Raw genomic sequence first — 21,210 nt, forward strand, 5'->3', positions numbered from 1 at the left:
TTACTCCTCTGCGTTTCGGTTATTACTCCACTGGATGCCGATATTACTGCTCTGTGTGTCGGTATTGCACCACTGGATCTCGGTATTACACCTCTGGTTGTCGGTATTATTCCTGTGGATGTCGGTAGTATTCCTCTGGCTGGCCGTATTAATTCTCTGGGTGTCTGTATTACAGCTCTGGATATCGGTATTACTCCTCTGGGTTGGTATTACTTATCTGGTTGTCGATATTACTCCTCTGATGTTCGGTATTACTCCTCCGATTGACGGTATTACTCCTCTGAATGTCGGTATTACTCCTCTGGGTGTCGATATTACTGCTCTGGGTGACGGTATTACTCCTCTGAATGTCGGTATTATTCATCTGGGTGTCGATATTACTCACCTCGGTGAAGGTACAACTCCCCTGGGTGATCGTATTACACCTCTGGATATCGGTACTACTATTCTTGGTGACAGGTGACGCTATTATTCCTCTGAGTGGCGGTACTACTCCGCTGGTTTGGTATTACTCGTCTTGGTGCCGGTATTACTCAACTGCGTGTCGGTATTGCTCCTCTGTGTCTCGGCATTGCTCTGCTGGGTGTCGGTATTACTCCTCTCGGTGTCGGTATTACTCTTCTGGGTTTCTGTATTACTCCTCTAGGTGACGGTATTACTCCTTTGGTGTTGGTATTACTTCTCTGTATGTCTGTATTACTTCTATGGGTGTCGGTATTACTCCTCTGGTTAACGGTATTACTCGTCTGGGTGTCGGTATTACTCCTCTTGGTGAAAGTATTACTCCTCTGGATGTTGGTATTACTTCTCTGGATGTCGGTATCACTCCTCTGTGTGATTATATTACTCCTCTATATGTCGGTATTACTCCTCTGAATGTCGGTATTACTCCCCTGAGTGACGTTATTACTCCTCTGGGTGTCGGTATTGCTCCTCTGAATGTCGGTATTAATCCCCTGAGTGACGGTATTACTCCTCTGGGTGTCGGTATTGTTCTGCTTGTGTTGGAATTACTCATCTGGGTGCCGGTATTACTCCACTGCGTTGGTATTACTCCTCTGGCAGTCGGGATTACTCGTCCGGGTGACTGTATTACTCAACTGGGTGTCGGTATTGCTCCTCTTGGTCTCGGTATTTATCCGCTGCGTGTCGGTTTTACTCCTCTGGGTGTCGGTATAACTCTTGTGGATTTCAGTGTTCGTCCTCTGGGTGACGGTATTACTCATTTGGTGTTGGTATTACTTATCTGCATGTCGCTATTAATCCTATGGGTGTCGGTATTACTCCTATGGGTGACGGAATTAATCCACTGGATGTCGGCATTACTCCTCTGGGTGTCGATATTACTCCCCTGGCTGTCGGTATTACTCCTTTGGGCGACGGTATTATTCATCTGGATGTCGGTATTACTCCTCTGGGTGTCGGTTTTTCTCCTCTGAAACACGGAATTACTCCTCTGGATGTAGTTATTACACTTCTGGTTGTCGGTATTACTCCTCTCGGTGACGGGATAACTCACCTGGGTGACCGCATTACACCTCTGGATTTAGGTATTACTCCTCTTGGTGTCGATATTACACCACTGAACGTCGGAATTACTCCCCCGGCTGACAGCATTACTCCTCTGGGTGACGGTATTACATCTCCGGGAGATTGTCTTACTCCTCTGGATGTCAGTGTTACTCCTCTGGGTGTCGGTGTTACTCAATTGGGTGACAGTGTTACTCCTCTGGTTGAAAGTATTGTTCCTCTGGGTGAAGGTATTCCTCCTCTAGGTGTTCGTATTCCTCCTATGCGTGTCGGTATTACTCCTCTGGATGTCGGCATTACTCCTCTGGGTGTCGATATTACTCCAATGGATGTCGGTATTACTCCTCTGAGTGACGGTATTATTCCTCTGGATATTGGTATTACTCCTCTGGGTGTAGGGTGTTACTCATCTGAACGTCGGATTTAATCCTCTGGCTGTTGGTATTACTCCTCTCGGTGACGGGCTAACTCACCTGGGTCACCGCATTACTCCTCTGGATACCGATATTACTCCTCTGTGTGTCGGTTTTATTCCACTGAACGTCGGATTTAATCCCCTGGGTGACAGCATTACTCCTCTGGGTGACGGTAATTCTCCTCCGGGTGACGGCATTACTCATCTGGATGTCAGTCTTACTCCTCTGGTTGTCAGTGTTACTCCTCTGGGTGACGGTGTTACTCCTCTGGTTTACAGTATTATTCCTCTGGGTGAAAGTATTACTCCTCTGGGTGTCGGTATTGCAGCTCTGCGTATCGGTATTACTCCTCTGGGTTGTTATTACTCGACTGGGTGTCGGTATTGCTCCTCTGCGTTTCGGTATTACTCCTCTGGGTGTCGATATTACTGCTCTGGGTGTCGGTATTGCACCATTGGATCTCGGTATTACACCTCTTGTTGTCGGAATTATTCCTGTGGATGTCGGTCGTATTCCTCTGGCTGGCCGTATTAATTCTCTGGGTGTCTGTATTACAGCTCTGGATATCGGTATTACTCCTCTGGGTTGGTATTATTCCTCTGGGTGTCGATATTAATCATCTCGGTGAAGGTACAACTCCCCTGGGTGATCGCATTACGCCTCTGGATATCGGTATTACTACTCTTGGTGCCGGTATTACTCCTCTGGGTTTCGGTATTAATGCTCTGGGTGTCACTATTACTCCTCTGGGTTGGTATTACACTTCAGGGTTTCGGAGTTACACATCCCGGTGACTGCATTACTCAACTGGGTGTTGGTATTGCTCCTCTGTGTCTCGTCATTGCTCCACTGGGTGTCGGTATTACTCCTCTCGGTGTCGGTATTACTCTTCTGGGTTTCTGTATTACTCCTCTAGGTGACGGTATTACTCCTTTGGTGTTGGTATTACTTCACTGTATGTCTGTATTACTTCTATGGGTGTCGGTATTACTCCTCTGGTTAACGGTATTACTCGTCTGCGTGTCGGTATTACTCCTCTTGGTGAAAGTATTACTCCTCTGGATGTCGGTATTACTTCTCTGGATGTCTGTATCACTCCTCTGGGTGATTATATCACTCCTCTATGTGTCGGTATTACTCCTCTGAATGTCGGTATTACTCCCCTGAGTGACGTTATTACTCCTCTGGATGTCGGTATTGCTCCTCTGGAAGTCGGAATTACTCCCCTGAGTGACGGTATTACTCCTCTGGGTGTCGGTATTATTCTGCTTGTGTCGGAATTACTCATCTGGATGTCGGTATTGCTCCTCTCAGTGTCGGTATTACTCCTCTGCGTGACGATATTACTCACTCGGTGACGGTATTACTCGACAGTATTACTCTTCAGCGTGATGGTATTCCTTCTCTGTGTGTCGCTTTTGCTCCTCTGGTTGTCGATAATACTCATATGGATGTCGCCATTACTCATCTGGGTGACAGAAAAACAGACAGCATTACCCATCTGGGTGTTGTTATTACCCGCTGGGTGTCAGTATTACTCTTGTGGGTGTCGGTATTTCTCCTCTGCGTGAAAGTATTACTCCTCTCGGTGTCGATATTACTCCTTTGGGTGTCGGTATTATTCCTGTGGATTTCGGTATTACTCGCCTGGGTGAATGAATTGCACCTCTATGTGACGGTACTACTCCTCTGGATATCGGTATTACTCCTCTGGGTGAAATTACTACTCCTCTAGGCGTCGGTATTACTCCCCTGGATGTCGATATTATTCCTCTGGGTGACAATATTACTCCTCTGGATAACGGTATTAGTCCTCTGGGTGAAAGTATTACTCCTCTCGCTGTCGGCATTACTCCTCTGGGTGTAGGTATTATTCATCTGGGTGTCGGTATTACACCTCTGGATGTCGGTATTACTCCTCTCGATGTCGGTAATGCCCCTATGGCTTTCAGTACTACTCTTCTGGGTGTCGGTATTGCTCCTCTGGGTGAAAGTAGTACTCCTCTGAGAGATGGTATTACTCCTCTGGATATCGGTATTACTCCTGTGAATGTCGGTAGTATTCATCTGGCTGGCCGTATTAATTCTCTGGGTGTCTGTATTATAGCTCTGGATATCGGTATTACTCCTCTGGGTTGGTATTACTCATCTGGTTGCCGATATTACTCCTCTGATGTTCGGTATTACTCCTCCGATTGACGGTATTACTCCTCTGGATGTCGGTATTACTCCGCTGGGTGTCGATATTACTGCTCTGGGTGACGGTATTACTCCTCTGGGTGATGGTATTACTCCTCTGAATGTCGGTATTATTCCTCTGGGTGTCGATATTACTCATCTCGGTGAAGGTACAACTCCCCTGGGTGACCGTACTACACCTCTGGATATCGGTATTACTCCTCTTGGTGACAGGTGACGCTATTACTCCTCTGAGTGGCGGTATTATCCGCTGGTTTGGTATTACTCATCTTGGTGCTGGTATTACTCCTCTGGGTGTCGGTATTAATCCTCCGGGTATCGGTATTACTCATCTGGGTTGTTATTACACTTCAGGGTGTCGGAATTGCACCTCCGGGTGACTATTATTCAGCTGGGTGTCGGTATTGCTCCTCTTGGTGTCATAATTACTCTTCTGGGTTTATGTATTACTCCTCTGGGTGACGGTATTACTCCTTTGGTGTTGGTATTACTTCTCTGTATGTCGGTATTACTTCTATGGGTGTCGATATTACTCCACTGGGTGACCGTATTATTCCTCTGGATATCGTTATTACTCCTCTGGGTGCCGGAATTACTCTTCTGGTTGACGGTATTACTCGTCTGGGTGTCGGCATTACTCCTCTTGGTGAAAGTATTACTCCTCTGGATGTCGGTATTATTTCTCTGGATATCGGTATCACTCCTCTGGGTGATTATATTACTCCTCTATGTGTCGGTATTACTCCTCTGGGTATTGTTATTATTCCCCTGAGTGACGTTATTACTCCTCTGGGTGTCGGTATTGCTCCTCTGGATGTCGGTATTACTACCCTGAGTGACGGTATTACTCATCTGGATGTCGGTATTGTTCCTCGCAGTGTCGGTATTACTCCTCTGCGTGACGATATTATTGCACTCGGTGACGGTATTACTCGACAGTATTTCTACTCAGCGTGATGGTATTCCTTCTCTGTGTGTCGGTTTTACTCCTCTGCGTGTCGATAATACTCATATGGATGTCGCCATTACACCTCTGGGTGACAGAAAAACTGACAGCATTACCCATCTGGATATTGTTATTACTCCTCTGGGTGTCAGTATTACTCTTGTGGATGTCGGTATTTATCCTCTGGGTGAAAGTATTACTCCTCAGGGTGATTATATATACTCCTCTATGTGTCGGTATTACTCCTCTGTATGTTGGTATTACTCACCTGAATGACGTTATTACTCCTCTGGGTGTCGGTATTGCTCCTCTGGATGTCGGTATTACTCCCCTGAGTGACGGTATTACTCATCTGGATGTCGGTATTGCTCCACTCAGTGTCGGTATTACTCCTCTGCGTGGCGATATTACAGCACTCGGTGACGGTATTACTCGACAGTATTAATACTCAGCATGATGGTATTCCTTCTCTGTGAATCGCTTTTACTCCTCTGCATTTCGATAATACTCATATGGATGTCGCCATTACTCCTCTGGGTGACAGAAAAACTGACAGCATTCCTCATCTGGGTGTTGCTATTCCTCCTCTGGGTGTCGATATTACTCCTTTGGGTGTCGGTATTATTCCTCTGGATTTCGGTATTACTCGCCTGGGTGACTGAATTACACTTTTATGTGACGGTATTACTCCTCTGGATATCGGTATTACTCCTCAGGGTGAAAGTATTACTCCTCTAGTTATCGGTATTACTCCCCTGGATGTCGACATTATTCCTCTGGCTGACCATATTACTCCTCTGGATAACGGCATTACTCATCTGGATGAAAGTATTACTCGTCTCGCTGTCGACATTACTCCTCTGGGTGTAGGTATTATTCCTCTGGACATCGGTATTACTCGTCTGGGTGACTTAATTACACCTCTATGTGACGGTATTACTCCTCTGGGTGTCGATATTACTCCTATAGATGACGCTATTACTCCTTTGGGTTTCGGTATTACTCCACTGAGTGAAAGTATTGCTCATCTAGGTGTCAGTATCACACTTCTGGATGTCGGTGTTACTCCTCTGCCTTGATATTACTCGTCTAGATTTCGCTATTACTCCTCTGCATGTCGGTATTACACTTCAGGTGGAGGTAATCCTCCTCTGTGCGGCGGTATTACACCTCTGGATGTCGGTATTACTCCTCTGGATGTCGGTAGTGCTCCTATGGCTTTCAGTATTACTCCTCTGGGTGTCGGTATCGCTCCTCTGTGTGGAAGTATTACTCATCTGGGTGTCGGTATTACTCCTCTGGATGTCGATATTACTCAACTGGATGACCGTATTGCTCCTCTGGATGTTGGTATTCCAGCTCTGGGTGTTGGTATTCGTCCTCTGGATGAAGATACTACTCATCTGGATGTCGCTATTGCTCCTCTGGCTGTCGGTATTACTCTGCTAGGTGATGGTATTACTTCTCCCGATGACAGTGTTACTGCTCCGGATATCGGTATTCCTCCTCTGGGTGATGGTATTACTCCTCTGGGTGAAATATATTACTCATCTGGTTGTCAGTATCAAACGTATGTATGTCAGCATTACTCCTCTGCCTTGATATTACTCGTCTGGATGCGGATTGTACTCCTCTGGTGTTAGGTATTACTCCTCTGGGTGACGGTATTACTCCTCTGGGTGTCGGTATTAATCCTCTGAGTGATGGTATTATTCATCTGGATGTCGCTTTTACTCCTCTGGGTGTCGATATTATTGCTCTGGGTATCGGTAGTACTCCTCTCGATGTCGGTATTACTCATTTGCATGTCTATATTACTCCTCTGGAAGACGGTATTACTCCCCTGGGTGACGGTTTTACTCCTCTGGGGGACGGTATCTCTCCTCTGGGTGACGGTATTACTCTTCTGGATGTCGGTATTACTCCTCTAGGTGTCGGTGTTACTCCTATGGGTGACGGTATTACTCCTCTGGTTGACAGTATTACTCCTCTGGGTAAAAGTATTACTCCTCTGGGTGTAGATATTACATCTCTGGATATCGGTATTACTCCTATGAGTTGGTATTACTCGTCTGGGTGTCGGTATTACTCCTCTGCGTTTCGGTATTGCTCCTCTGGGTGTCGATATTACTCATTTGGTTATCGGTATTTCGGTACCGGATCTCGGTATTACTCCTCTGGTTGTCAGTATTACTCCTCTGGATGTCGGTATTGGTCCTCTGGATGTCGCTATTACTACTCTGTGTGTCGCTACTACACCTCTGGCTGAGGATATTACTGCTCTGGCTGACCGTATTACTTCTCTGGATGCCGGCATTACTCATCTGGTTATCGATATTACTTCTCTGGTGTTCGGTATTACTCCCCTGGGTGAAGGTGTTACTCTTCTGGGTGTAATATTACTCCTCTGAGTGATGGTATTACTCCTCTGGATGTCGATATTACTCCTCCGGCTGTCGATATTACTGCTCTGGTTATCGGTATTACTCCCCTGAGTGACGGTATTATTCCATTGGGTGACGGTATTACTCCTCTGGATGTCCGTATTACTCCTCTGCGTGTCTGTATTACTCCTCTGATGTAAGTATTACTCCCCCGGGTAATAGTATTAATTCTCTGGATGTCGGTATTATTCCTCTGTGTGTCGGTATTACTCCTCTTGGTGAAGGTGTAACTCCCCTGCGTGACCGTATTACTCCTCTGGATATCGGTATTACTCCTCTGGGGGAACAATATAACTATCTGTATGTAATTACTACTATTCGGGATGACGCTATTACCACTCTGGGTGGCGGGATTACTCCTCTCGTTTGGTATTACTCGTCTGGGTGTCAGTATTACTCCTCTGGGTGTTGGTATTACTCCACTGGGTGTCGGTATTACTCCTCTGGGTTGGTATTAATCCTCTGGGTGTCGGGATTTCTTCTCCCTGTGTCGGTATTACTCCTCTGCTTCTCGGTATTTCTACTCTGGGTATCGGTATTACTCCTCTTGTTGAAAGTATTACTCCTCTGGATGTCGGTAATACTTCAATGAGTGTCGATATTACTCCTCTGGGTGACGGTATTACTCCTCTTGGTGTCGGTATTGCTCCTCTGGATGCCGGTATTACTCCTCTGGATGTCAGGATTACTTCTCTGGGTGTCGGCGTTGCGCCTCCGGGTGACGGTTTTACTACTCTCCTTTTCGGTATTACTCCTCTGGGTGCCAGCATTACTTCTCTGCGTGAAGGTTTTACTCCTCTGTATTTCGGTATTACTCCTCTGGGCGTCGGTATTACTCCTCTGGGTGTCGCTATTACTCATCTGGGTGTCGGTATTACTCCTCTCGGTTTCGGTATTGCTCTTCTGGGTGTCGGTATTGCTCCTCTGGTCGTCGGTATTACTCCTATTCATGACGTTATTAATCTTCGGGTTTCGGTATTACTCCTATGGATGTCGGTATTGCTGCTATGTGGTGTCGGTATTGCTCCTCTGGGTGTTAGTATTACTCCTCTGCGTGAAGGTATTACTCCTCTGGGTGTCGGTACTACACATCTGGATGTCGGTATTACTCTGCTAGGTGACGGTATTACTTCTCCCGATGACAGTGTTACTGCTCCGGATATCGGTATTCCTCCTCTGGGTGATGGTATTACTCCTCTGGGTGAAATATATTACTCATCTGATTGTCAGTATCAAACGTATGTATGTCAGCATTACTCCTCTGCCTTGATATTACTCGTCTGGATGCGGATTGTACTCCTCTGGTGTTAGGTATTACTCCTCTGGGTGACGGTATTACTCCTCTGGGTGTCGGTATTAATCCTCTGAGTGATGGTATTATTCATCTGGATGTCGCTTTTACTCCTCTGGGTGTCGATATTATTGCTCTGGGTATCGGTAGTACTCCTCTCGATGTCGGTATTACTCATTTGCATGTCTATATTACTCCTCTGGAAGACGGTATTACTCCCCTGGGTGACGGTTTTACTCCTCTGGGTGACGGTATCTCTCCTCTGGGTGACGGTATTACTCTTCTGGATGTCGGTATTACTCCTCTAGGTGTCGGTGTTACTCCTATGGGTGACGGTATTACTCCTCTGGTTGACAGTATTACTCCTCTGGGTAAAAGTATTACTCCTCTGGGTGTAGATATTACATCTCTGGATATCGGTATTACTCCTCTGAGTTGGTATTACTCGTCTGGGTGTCGGTATTACTCCTCTGCGTTTCGGTATTGCTCCTCTGGGTGTCGATATTACTCATTTGGTTATCGGTATTTCGGTACCGGATCTCGGTATTACTCCTCTGGTTGTCAGTATTACTCCTCTGGATGTCGGTATTGGTCCTCTGGATGTCGCTATTACTACTCTGTGTGTCGGTACTACACCTCTGGCTGAGGATATTACTGCTCTGGCTGACCGTATTACTTCTCTGGATGCCGGCATTACTCATCTGGTTATCGATATTACTTCTCTGGTGTTCGGTATTACTCCCCTGGGTGAAGGTGTTACTCTTCTGGGTGTAATATTACTCCTCTGAGTGATGGTATTACTCCTCTGGATGTCGATATTACTCCTCCGGCTGTCGATATTACTGCTCTGGTTATCGGTATTACTCCCCTGAGTGACGGTATTATTCCATTGGGTGACGGTATTACTCCTCTGGATGTCCGTATTACTCCTCTGCGTGTCTGTATTACTCCTCTGATGTAAGTATTACTCCCCCGGGTAATAGTATTAATTCTCTGGATGTCGGTATTATTCCTCTGTGTGTCGGTATTACTCCTCTTGGTGAAGGTGTAACTCCCCTGCGTGACCGTATTACTCCTCTGGATATCGGTATTACTCCTCTGGGGGAACAATATAACTATCTGTATGTAATTACTACTATTCGGGATGACGCTATTACCACTCTGGGTGGCGGGATTACTCCTCTCGTTTGGTATTACTCGTCTGGGTGTCAGTATTACTCCTCTGGGTGTTGGTATTACTCCACTGGGTGTCGGTATTACTCCTCTGGGTTGGTATTAATCCTCTGGGTGTCGGGATTTCTTCTCCCTGTGTCGGTATTACTCCTCTGCTTCTCGGTAATTCTACTCTGGGTATCGGTATTACTCCTCTTGTTGAAAGTATTACTCCTCTGGATGTCGGTAATACTTCAATGAGTGTCGATATTACTCCTCTGGGTGACGGTATTACTCCTCTTGGTGTCGGTATTGCTCCTCTGGATGCCGGTATTACTCCTCTGGATGTCAGGATTACTTCTCTGGGTGTCGGCGTTGCGCCTCCGGGTGACGGTTTTACTACTCTCCTTTTCGGTATTACTCCTCTGGGTGCCAGCATTACTTCTCTGCGTGAAGGTTTTACTCCTCTGTATTTCGGTATTACTCCTCTGGGCGTCGGTATTACTCCTCTGGGTGTCGCTATTACTCATCTGGGTGTCGGTATTACTCCTCTCGGTTTCGGTATTGCTCTTCTGGGTGTCGGTATTGCTCCTCTGGTCGTCGGTATTACTCCTATTCATGACGTTATTAATCTTCGGGTTGTCGGTATTACTCCTATGGATGTCGGTATTGCTGCTATGTGGTGTCGGTATTGCTCCTCTGGGTGTTAGTATTACTCCTCTGCGTGAAGGTATTACTCCTCTGGGTGTCGGTACTACACATCTGGATGTCGGTATTACTCCTCTGAGTTGGTATTACACATCTGCGTGTTGATATTACTCCTCTGCGTTTCATTATTATTCCTCTGGATGTCGGTATTACTCCTCTGGGTGCCGGTATTACACCTCTGGGTGTCGGTCTTACTCCTCTGGGTGTCGGTATTACTCATATGGATTGCAATATTCCTCCTCTGGGGTCCGGTATTACTCCTCTGGATGACGATATTAATCCTATGGATGTCTGTATTACTCATCTGGATTGCAATATTCCTCCTCTGGGGTACGGTATTACTCCTCTGGATGAAGGTATTACTCTTCTGGGTGTCGGTACTACTCCTCTGGCTGACGGCATTACTCCTCTGGCTGACGGTATTACTTCTCCGGATGTCGGTATTACTCATCTGCGTGACGGTATTGCTTATCTGGGTGTCGGTATTGCTCCTCTGGGCGTCGATATTACTCCTCTGGGTGTCGGCATTACTCCCCTGATGTCGTTATTACTCCCCCGGGTAATGGTATTACTCCTCTGGATGTCGGTATTATTCCTCTGTGTGTCGGTATTACTCCTCTTGGTGAAGGTGTAACTCCCCTGCGTGACCGTATTACTCCCTTGGATATCGGTATTACTCCTCTGGGTGAACAATTTTACTTTCTGGATGTAGGTACTACTATTCGGGGTGACGCTATTACCACTCTGGGTGGCGGTATTACTCCTCTCATTTGGTATTACTCGTCTGGGTGTCGGTATTACTCCTCTGGGTGTTGATATTACTCCACTGGGTGTCGGTATTACTCCGCTGGGTTGGTATTAATCCTCTGGGTGTCGGGATTACTTCTCCCTGTGTCGGTATTACTCCTCTGCTTGTCGGAATTACTACTCTGGGTATCGGTATTACTCCTCTTGTTGAAAGTATTACTCCTCTGGATGTCGGTAATACTTCAATGGGTGTCGATATTACTCCTCTGGGTGACGGTATTACTCCTCTCGGTGTCGGTGTTGCTCCTCTGGATGCCGGTATTACTCTCCTGGATGTCAGGATTACTTCTCTTGGTGTCGGTATTGCTCCTCTTGCTGACGGTTTTACTCCTCTGCTTTTCAGTATTACTCCTCTGGGTGACAGCATTACTTCTCTGCGTGAAGGTTTTACTCCTCTGTATTTCGGTATTACTCCTCTGGGTGTCGGTATTACTCCTCTCGGTGTTGCTATTACTCATCTGGGTGTCGGTATTACTACTCTCGGTTTCTGTATTGCTCTTCTGGGTGTCGGTATTCCTCCTCTGGTCGTCGGTATTACTCCTCTTCATGACGGTATTAATCTTTTGGTTGTCGGTATTACTCCTATGGATGTCGGTATTGCTGCTATGTGGTGTCGGGATTGCTCCTCTGGCAGTCGTTATTACAGCTCTGCGTGTCCACATTACTCCTCTGTTGACAGCATTGCTCCTCTGGGTGACGGCATTATTCTGGATGTCGATATAACTCCTCTGTATGTCGGTATTACTCATCTGGATTGCAGTATTCCTCCTCTGTGGTTCGGTATTACTCCTCTGGCTGACGGTATTATTCCTCTGGATGTCGGTATTACTCATCTAGGTTTCGATATTACTCCTCTGGGGTTCGTTATTGCTCCTCTGGGTGAAGGTACTACTCGTCTGTATGACGGTATTACTCCTCTGGGTGACGGTATCGCTCCTCTAGTTATCGGTATTATTCCTCTTGGTGAACGTATTACTCCTCTGGATGTCGGCATTACTTCTTTGGGTGTCGGTATTACTCGTCTGCGTGACGGTATTACCCCTCTGGGTGTCTGTATTACTCCTCTGCTTTACGGTATTACTCCTCTGAGTATCGGTATTGCTCCTCTGGGTGACGTTATTACTCCTCTGGCTTGGTATTACTCGATTGGTTGTCGGTATTACTCCACTGCCTGTCATTGTTTCTCATCTAGATATCGTTACTAATCATCTTGGTGTCGGTATTACTCCACTGGATGTCGGAATTACTCATCTGGATGTCGGTATTACTCCTCAGGATGTCGATATTCCTCCGCTGGGTGCCGCCATTGCTCCTCTGGGTGTCGGTATAGCCTCTCTGGGTGTCGGTATTATTCATATGGCTGACGGTATTACTCCTCTGGATGTCGGTATGATTCATCTGGATGCCGATATTACTCCCCTGGGTGACCGTATTACTCCTCTGGATATCGGTAGTACGCCTCTACGTGACAGTATTACTCCTCTGGGTGTCGGTATTACTCCTCTGGGTGTCGGTGTTGCTCCTTTGGGTTGGTATTACTTATCTGGGTGTCGGGACTACTCCTCTGGGTGACGGTATTACTCAACTGGGTGTCGGTATAGCTCCTCTGTGTCTCGGTATTACTCCACTGGGTGACGGTATTACTCCTCTGGATGTCGGTATTACCTCTCTGGGTGTCGGTATTACTCCTCTGGTTGTCATATTTCTCCTCTGGGTGTCGGTATCATTACTCTTGGTGAAAGTATTACTCCTCTGGATGTCGGCATTGCTTCTTTGGGTGTCGATATTACTCCTCTGGGCGTTGGTATTACTCCTCTACATGTTGGTAATATTCCTCTGGGCGTCGGTATTACTCCACTGGGTGACGGTATTACTCCTCTGGATGTCGGTATTACTCATCTGGGTGTAGGTATTACTCCTCTGGTTGTCGTATTACTCCTCTGGGTGTCGGGATTATTCCTCTTGGTGAAAGTATTACTCCTCTGGATGTCGGCATTATTTCTTTGGTTGTCGGTATTACTCCTCTGGGTGACGATATTACTCCTCTGGGTGTCTGTATTACTCCTCTGCTTTTCGGTATTACTCCTCTGAGTGTCGGTATTGCTCCTCTGGGTGACGGAATTACTCTTCTGGGTTGGTATTACTCGCTTGGCTGTCGGTATTACTCCACTGCATGTCGTTATTTCTCATCTGGATGTCGGTATTAATCATGTTGTTGTCGGTATTACTCCACTGGATGTCGGCATTACTCCTCTGGATGTCAGTATTACTCCTCTGGATGTAGGTATTCCTCAGCTGGATGACGACATGCTCCTCTGGGTGTCAGTACTGCCTCTCTGAGTGTCGATATTACTCATCTGGCTGACGGTATTACTACTGCGGATGTCGGTATTATGCATCTGGATGTCAATATTACTCTTCTGGGGTTCGGTATTACTCCTCTGGGTGACGGTATTACTCATCGGTGCATCGGTGTTAGTCCTCTGGATGTCGGTATTACACTCCTGCGTGACGGTATTACTCCACTGGGTGATGGTATTACTCCTCTGGGTGATGGTATTAATCCTCTAGATATCGGTATTATTCCTCTGGGTTTCGGTATTACTCCTCTCTGTGACGGATTAACTCCCATGGGTGACGTATTACTCCTCTGTATATCGGTATTACTACTCTGCGTGACGGTATTACTCCTCTGGCTAAAAGGGATTACTACTCGGGGTGACGCTATTACTCCTCTATTGGTGTTATTACTCTTATGGTTTGGTATTGCTTCTTTGTGTGTTCGGTATTAATCCTCTCTGTGACGGTATTACTCCTACGGATGTCGATATTACTCGCCTGCGTGACGGTATTACTCCACTGGGTGACTGTATTACTCCTCTGGGTGACTGTATTACTCCTCTGGATGAAGGTATTACTGCTCCGGGTGAAGCTATTACTCCCCAGGGTGTCGGTATTACTCCTTTGGGTTGGTATTACTCCTCAGGTTGTGGGGATTACTCCTCAGGGTGACGGTATTACACAACTGGGTGTCGGTATTGCTCCTCAGCGTCTCTGTACTGCTCTGCTGGATGTCGGTATTACTCCTCTGGTTGTCAGTTTTACTCTTCTGGGTTTCGGTATTACTCCTTTGGGTGACGGTATTACTCCTCTGGGTGTTGGTATTACTCGTCTGCATGTGGTTATTACTCAACTGGGTGTCGGTATTCTTCCACTGGGTGACGGTATTACTCCTCTGGATGTCGGTATTACTCCTCTGGGTTGTCGCTATTACTCCTCTGGTTGTCGGTATTACTCCTCTGGGTGTCTGTATTTCCCCTCTTGGTGACAGTATTGCTCCTCTGGATGGCGGTATTTCTTCTCTGTATGTCGGTATTTTCCTCTGCGTGACGGTCTCTCTCCTCTGGATGTCGGTATTGCTCCTCTGAGTGACGGTATTACTCCACTTAGTGACGGGTTTGCTCCCCTGCTATACGGTATTATTCCTCTGGTTGACAGTATCGCTTCTCTGGCTGGCGGCATCACCCCTCTGGATTTCGGTATTACGCCTCTGGGTGCCGGTATTACTCCTCTGGGTGTCGCTATTACTCTTCTGGTTCTCGGTATTACTGCTCTCGGTGTCTGTCTTGCTCCTCCGGGTGTCGGTATTGCTCCTCTGGATGAAGGTATTACTCCTCTGGGTGTCGGTATTACTCCTCTGGGTGTCGGTATTGCTCCTCTGGGTGACGGATTTACTCCTGTGGATGTCGGTATTACTCGTCTGGCTGTCGGTATTGCTCCTCTGGGTGTCAGTATTGCTGCTCTGGGTGTAGGTATTACTCGTCTAAGTGATGACGTTACACATCTGGGTTTCGGTATTACTCCTCTGGTAGACAGCATTAATCCTCTGGGTGTTGGTATTGCTTCCCTGGGTGTCGGGATTACTCCTCTGGGTGACGGCATTACTCCTCCGGGTATCGGTATTATTCTTCTGGGTGATGGCATTACTCCTCTGGGTGATGTATTGCTCCTCTCGGTTTCGGCATTACTCCTCTAGATGTTGATATTACTCATCTGGCTGTCGGTATTACTTTCTAGGTGACAGTATTAATCCTCTGGGTCTCGGTATTACTCGACAGGTTGACAGTATTACTCCTCTGGGTCACAGTATTACTCCTCAATGTGTCGTTATTACTCCTCTGGGTGACAACATTACTCGTCTGGGTGTCGGGCTTACTCCTCCAGCTGTCGGTATTACTCCTCTGGGTGACAATATTACTCCTCTGGGTGACGGTATTACTCCTCTGGTTATCAGTATTATTCCTCTGGCTGACAATATTGCTCATCTGGGTGTCTGTATTAATCCTGTGGTGTCTGTATTACTCATCTGGGTGACAGTATTACTCCTCTGTGTGATGCTATTGCTCCTCTTCGTGACGGTTTTATTCTCCTGCGTTTCGGTATTCCACCTCTGGCCGACGGTATGACTCCTATGGATATCAGTATTACTCCTCTCGGTGTCGGTATTACTCCTCTGGATGTCGGTATTGCTCCTCTGGTTGTAGGTATTACCCCTCTGAGTGACGTCATTACTCATCTAGGTTTCGGTATTACTCCTCTGGTTGACAGTATTACTCCTCTGGGTGTTTATATTGCTCCTCTGTTTGATGGTATTACTCATCTGGGTGACGGCATTACTCATCTGGTTATCGGTATTACTCCTCTGGGTGACAGCATTACTATTCTGAATGACGGTATTGCTCCTCTCGGTGTCGCTACTACTCATCTGGATGTCGATATTACTCCTCTGGTTGTCGGTATTTCTCCCCTGGGTGACAGTATTACTCCTCAGTGTGTTGGTAGTACTTCTCTGGGTGACAATATTACTCCTCTGGGTGTCGGGATTACTCCTCTGGCTGTTGGGATTACTCCTCCAGGTGACAATATTACTCCTCTGGTGACGGTATTACTCCTGTGGTTATCAGTATTACTCCTCTGGTTGACAATATTACTCATTTTGGTGTCGGTATTAATCCTCTGGTGTCTGTATTACTCCTCTGGGTGACAATATTACTCCTCTATGTGATGTTATTGCTCCTCTGGGTGACGGTGTTACTCCTCTGGGTGATGGTATTGCTCGTCTTGGTGTCGGTATTACTCTCTGGGTGCCGGTATTACTCCTACTCCTCTGGTTGTCGGTATTACTCTATTGATGTTGGTATTAATCCTCTGGATGGGGTATTAATCCTCTGGATGTGGGTATTACTCCGCTGGGTGATGGTATTAATCCTCTGGGTATCGGTATTACTCCTCTGGTGGCTGTATTACTCCTCTGGGTGACAGTATTACTCCTCTGGGTGATGGTATTACTCCTCCAGCTGACGGTATTACTCCTCTGGGTGACGGTATTACTCGTCTGGGTGTCGTTATTACTCTCTGGGTGTCGTTATTACTTCTCTGTGTGTCTATATGACTCCTCTGGATGTAATTTTCTCCCTGTTATTTGCCAAAGGCTTATTCACCCCAGGTAATGAAGAGTGTAATTCAGGTTGTATATTAATGTGAACCCCCTTGTCCATGACTGAAGACTCCCGCGTGGATATATTTCCACCCACCTGCTCGCCCTAACCGCCATCGTGGTGGTGTGAAATGTTTGTCACTAAATCCATCCTTCTGTCCCCTACTCCTCTGGCACCTTCTCCTCATATCATCTTACAGCACTGGAGGAGGCGATTCGGCACATCCAGCCTGAGCTGCCTCTGTGACAGAGTGATCCAATTAATCCCACTTTTCCTGCACTTCCCCTATAGCTCTGAAAATGTTTCCCTTCAAACATTTATCCAATTCCCTTTTGAAAGTTACTATTGAAGCTGCTTACACCATACTTTCAGGCAGCGCTTTCCAGATCACAACAACTCGCTCAGTAAAAACATTTCACCTCATCTCCCCCTCTGGTTCTTTGGCGAATTATCTTATTATCCTCCTTCAAGCATCTCACCTCGCTCCACCCCTATCTCTCTGTTACAATCTTCATAATCTACCGTTCACAAAGTCCCTCCCCACTGAGAAGGCTCCCTGATCATTTTCCCCAGCCTCTGCACTCAGTTCCTGCTCATCCTCAGATATTTCCGTCTCCATCTCAGCTCCCTTTGCTCTCTCTCCTCTGATTTCACTTCCCTGCTGTCCTCCCTAAACTGCTCGATATAAGCACCCACCCAATTTCTGGCCACCCCTTCCATTTTGCCATTTCCATGGTCGCTATCAGACAAGGTGATATTCGAGCACTTTTTGGTACTCATCACCATCCACATTCCCCTTTCTGTCTCTGTCCATCCATGGAAAAATCTATCTATTAACTCACTTACATCAGTACTTTCCAAACCCAACTGCCAAACCTCTGTCCCTGCGATCGACACAATACTTCTCTTGTCTGCCTTCAATATGCTGTCGGTCCCTCAAGTCCAATGACATTGGTAAAATGAGGGATGAGGTCCGACAGGAACAATTCAGGAAGCTAGGAAGAAAATAAAAGCGTAGGTCTTCAAAGCTAGTAATCAACGGGTTACTATCGGTGCCACGTGCTCATCAGTATCTGAATACCAGGATAGAGAGGATGAACACGAGGCTGTAAAGTTGGCGTAGGAGGGAGGGCTTAAATTATTGATGTATTGGGGCCGCTTCTGGGGGAGACTGGACCTGTACAAACCGGACGAGTTGCAGCGAAATAGCGCCGAGACCAATATCCTCACGGGGAGTTTTGCTCGTGCTGTTGGAGACAGTTTAAACTAGCTTGGCAGGGGGATGGGAATGTGGGAATGAATTCAAAAGGGCAGGAAGTAAAGAAGAAATTGGATAGCAAGAATCTAGAAAGCGAAACTGTAAGACAGAGAAAACAGTGCTTAGTATGTAGTGAGCAAGGATGTCTTCCTGTGTTGAATGGTGTATATTTTAATGCAAGGAGTATAATGAATAAGGCGGATGAGCTAAGCACACAGGTAGACACTTGGGAGTATGACATTATAGCCATTACAGAAACATTGCTGAAAGAGGGGGAGGTTTGGCAGATCAATATTCCTGGCTACAGGATATTTAGACAAGACAGAGAGGGGGGTAGAAGGTTGGGGTGTGGTATCGCGGTATTGATTAAAAAACTATTACAGCGGTGAGGAGGGATGATAATTTATACGGATCAACCAATGAGGCCATGGGTCGAATTGAAAAATAAAAATGGCCGAGCACACTACCGGGCCTATATTGTAGATCCCCAAACAGTGGGAGGAAGATAGAGGAGAAAATATATAGGAACATTGCTCTAAAGTCCAAAGACTTTAATAGTAGTAATAGTAAGGGATTTTAACTATCCAAATATTGATTGGGACAAATTAAGTGTGAAGGGTATAGAGGGTGCGAATTCTTGAAATGCATTCGAGAACATTTTTAGCCAGTATGTAGCAAGCCCAACACGAGAGAGCTTAGATTGAGGTATGGAGAATGAAACTGGGCAGGTTGAAGGGGGATTAGTGGGAGAGCACTTGGGTGCCAGTGACCATAATTCAGTCAGATCCAAGTTGGTTATGGATAAGGACAAGGATAGGCCTGGAATAAAAGTGCTGAATTGTGGAGGAGCTAATTTTGCCAAGTTAATGAGTGATTTGGCCATAGTGGACTGGGAACAGTTACTTGTGGATAAATCTGTGTCGGAACAGTCAAGGAGGATATCCAGAACGCTTGGACCATACATGTGCCCGTAAAGAAAAAGGCTGGGAATAACAATTGTAGAGCCCCCTGGATGTCTAGGGACTTACACGTGAGGATTAAGAAAAAAATGAAAGCTTATGTCATATACCAATGGCTAAAGACTGTACAATCTTTAAAGCAATATAGAAAGTTAAGACGTAAAATTAAAAAGGATATTACGAATGCGAAGACCGAGCATGAGAAATTCTTGGCCATTAAAATTAAGGAAAACCATAAGATGTTCTATAAATATATTTAGTGTAAGAGGGCAACTAAATAAAGTGTAGGGCCTATTAGAGATCGTGAGGGTAATCTTTGTGTGGAGGTGGAAGATGTTGGTAGGGTTCTCAACGAAAACTTTGCCTCTGTTTTCACAAAGGAAAGGGATAATGCAGATACTTCTATCGAGGACGAGTGTGATATTCTGGATGAAATAAATATAGTGAGAGAGGAAGTATTAAGGGGTTTAGCAGCTTGGAAAGTAAATAAGTCCCCAGGCCCGGATGAATTGCATCCCAGGCTGTTGAGCGAAGTAAAAGAGGAACTAGCAGAGGCCTTGACCTTCATTTTCCAGTCCTCCTTGTATCTGAGCATGGTGCTGCAGGATTGGAGGATTGCTAATGCAGTACGCTTTGTTAAGAAGGGAGAGAGGGATAGGCCTGTCAGCCTAACCTCAGAGGTCGGAAAATTATAGGGAAAAATCGTGAAAGACAGGATAAATCTGCATTTGGAAAAGCAAGGATTAATTAGGAACAGTCAGCGCGAATTTGATAAGAGAACATCGTGTTTGTATAACCTGATTGCATTTTTTGAAGAGGTAACCAAGACTGCCGATGAGGGTAGTGCATACAATGTAGTATATATGGACTTTAGCGAGGCTTTTGTTTAAGTTCCACATGGTAGACTGGTCATGAAGGTTAAAGCCCATGGGATCCAGGGCAAAGTGGCAATTTGGATCCAAAAGTGGCTCAGAGGGAGGAAGCAAAGGGTAATGATTGATGGATGTTTTTGTGACTGGAAGGATGTTTCCAGTGGGGTACCGCAGGGCTCAGTACTGGGTCTCTTGCTTTTTGTGGTACATGTCAACAATTTAGAATTGAATATAGGGAGTATGATTAAGAAGATTGAAAACGATACTAAACGTGACTGTGTGGTTGATAATGAAAAGGAAAGTCATGGCCTGCAGGAGGATATCAATCTATTGGTGAGGTGGGCAAAGCAGTGGCAAATGGAATTTAATTCCGAGAAGTGTGAGGTGATGCACTTCGGGAGGGCTAATAAGGAAAGGGTTTATTCATTAAACAGGAGGCCACTTAATAGTGTCGGTGAACAAAGGGACCTGAGAGTGCTTATCCACAGATCCCTGAAAGTAGCAGGCCAGTTGGTTAAGAAGGCATATGCAATGCTTGCCTTTATTGGTCAAGGCATATAATATAAGAGCAGGGAGTTTATGCTTAAATTGTATAATACTTTGTTTAGGCCATAGCTGGAGTACTACTTCTGTTCACTGTATTATAGGACGGATGTGATTGTACTGGAGAGATTACAGAGGAGAATTACTCGGATACTGCTGCGAATGGAGAATCTCAGTTTTGTGGAAAGATTGGATAGGCTGGGTTTGTTCTCGTTGAAACAGAGGATGTTGAGAGGAGACCTCATTGAGATGTACAAAATATTGAGGGGCCTGGACATGGTGGATAGTAATGACCTATTTCCGTTGGTGGAGGTGTCTATTACAAGGGGGCATAGTTATAAATGGTTGGTGGAAGGTTTAGAGGTGATTTGAGGGGGGGGGGCTTCTTTACGCAGAGGGTTGTGGGGATATGGAATTCGCTGCCTGGAAGAGTGGTGGATGCAGACACCCTCACCGCTTTTAAGAGATGTTTGGATGGGTACTTGAAGTGCAATAACCTGTACGTTTACGGACCTAGAGTTGGTAATTGCGATTCGGCTGAATGACCTTGTGTTGGACAGAGCAAATATAATGGTAATTACTGCAGG

Source organism: Pristiophorus japonicus, chromosome 8 (genome assembly GCF_044704955.1).
Source record: "Pristiophorus japonicus isolate sPriJap1 chromosome 8, sPriJap1.hap1, whole genome shotgun sequence".
In the NCBI taxonomy this organism is placed as follows: Eukaryota; Metazoa; Chordata; class Chondrichthyes; family Pristiophoridae; genus Pristiophorus; species Pristiophorus japonicus.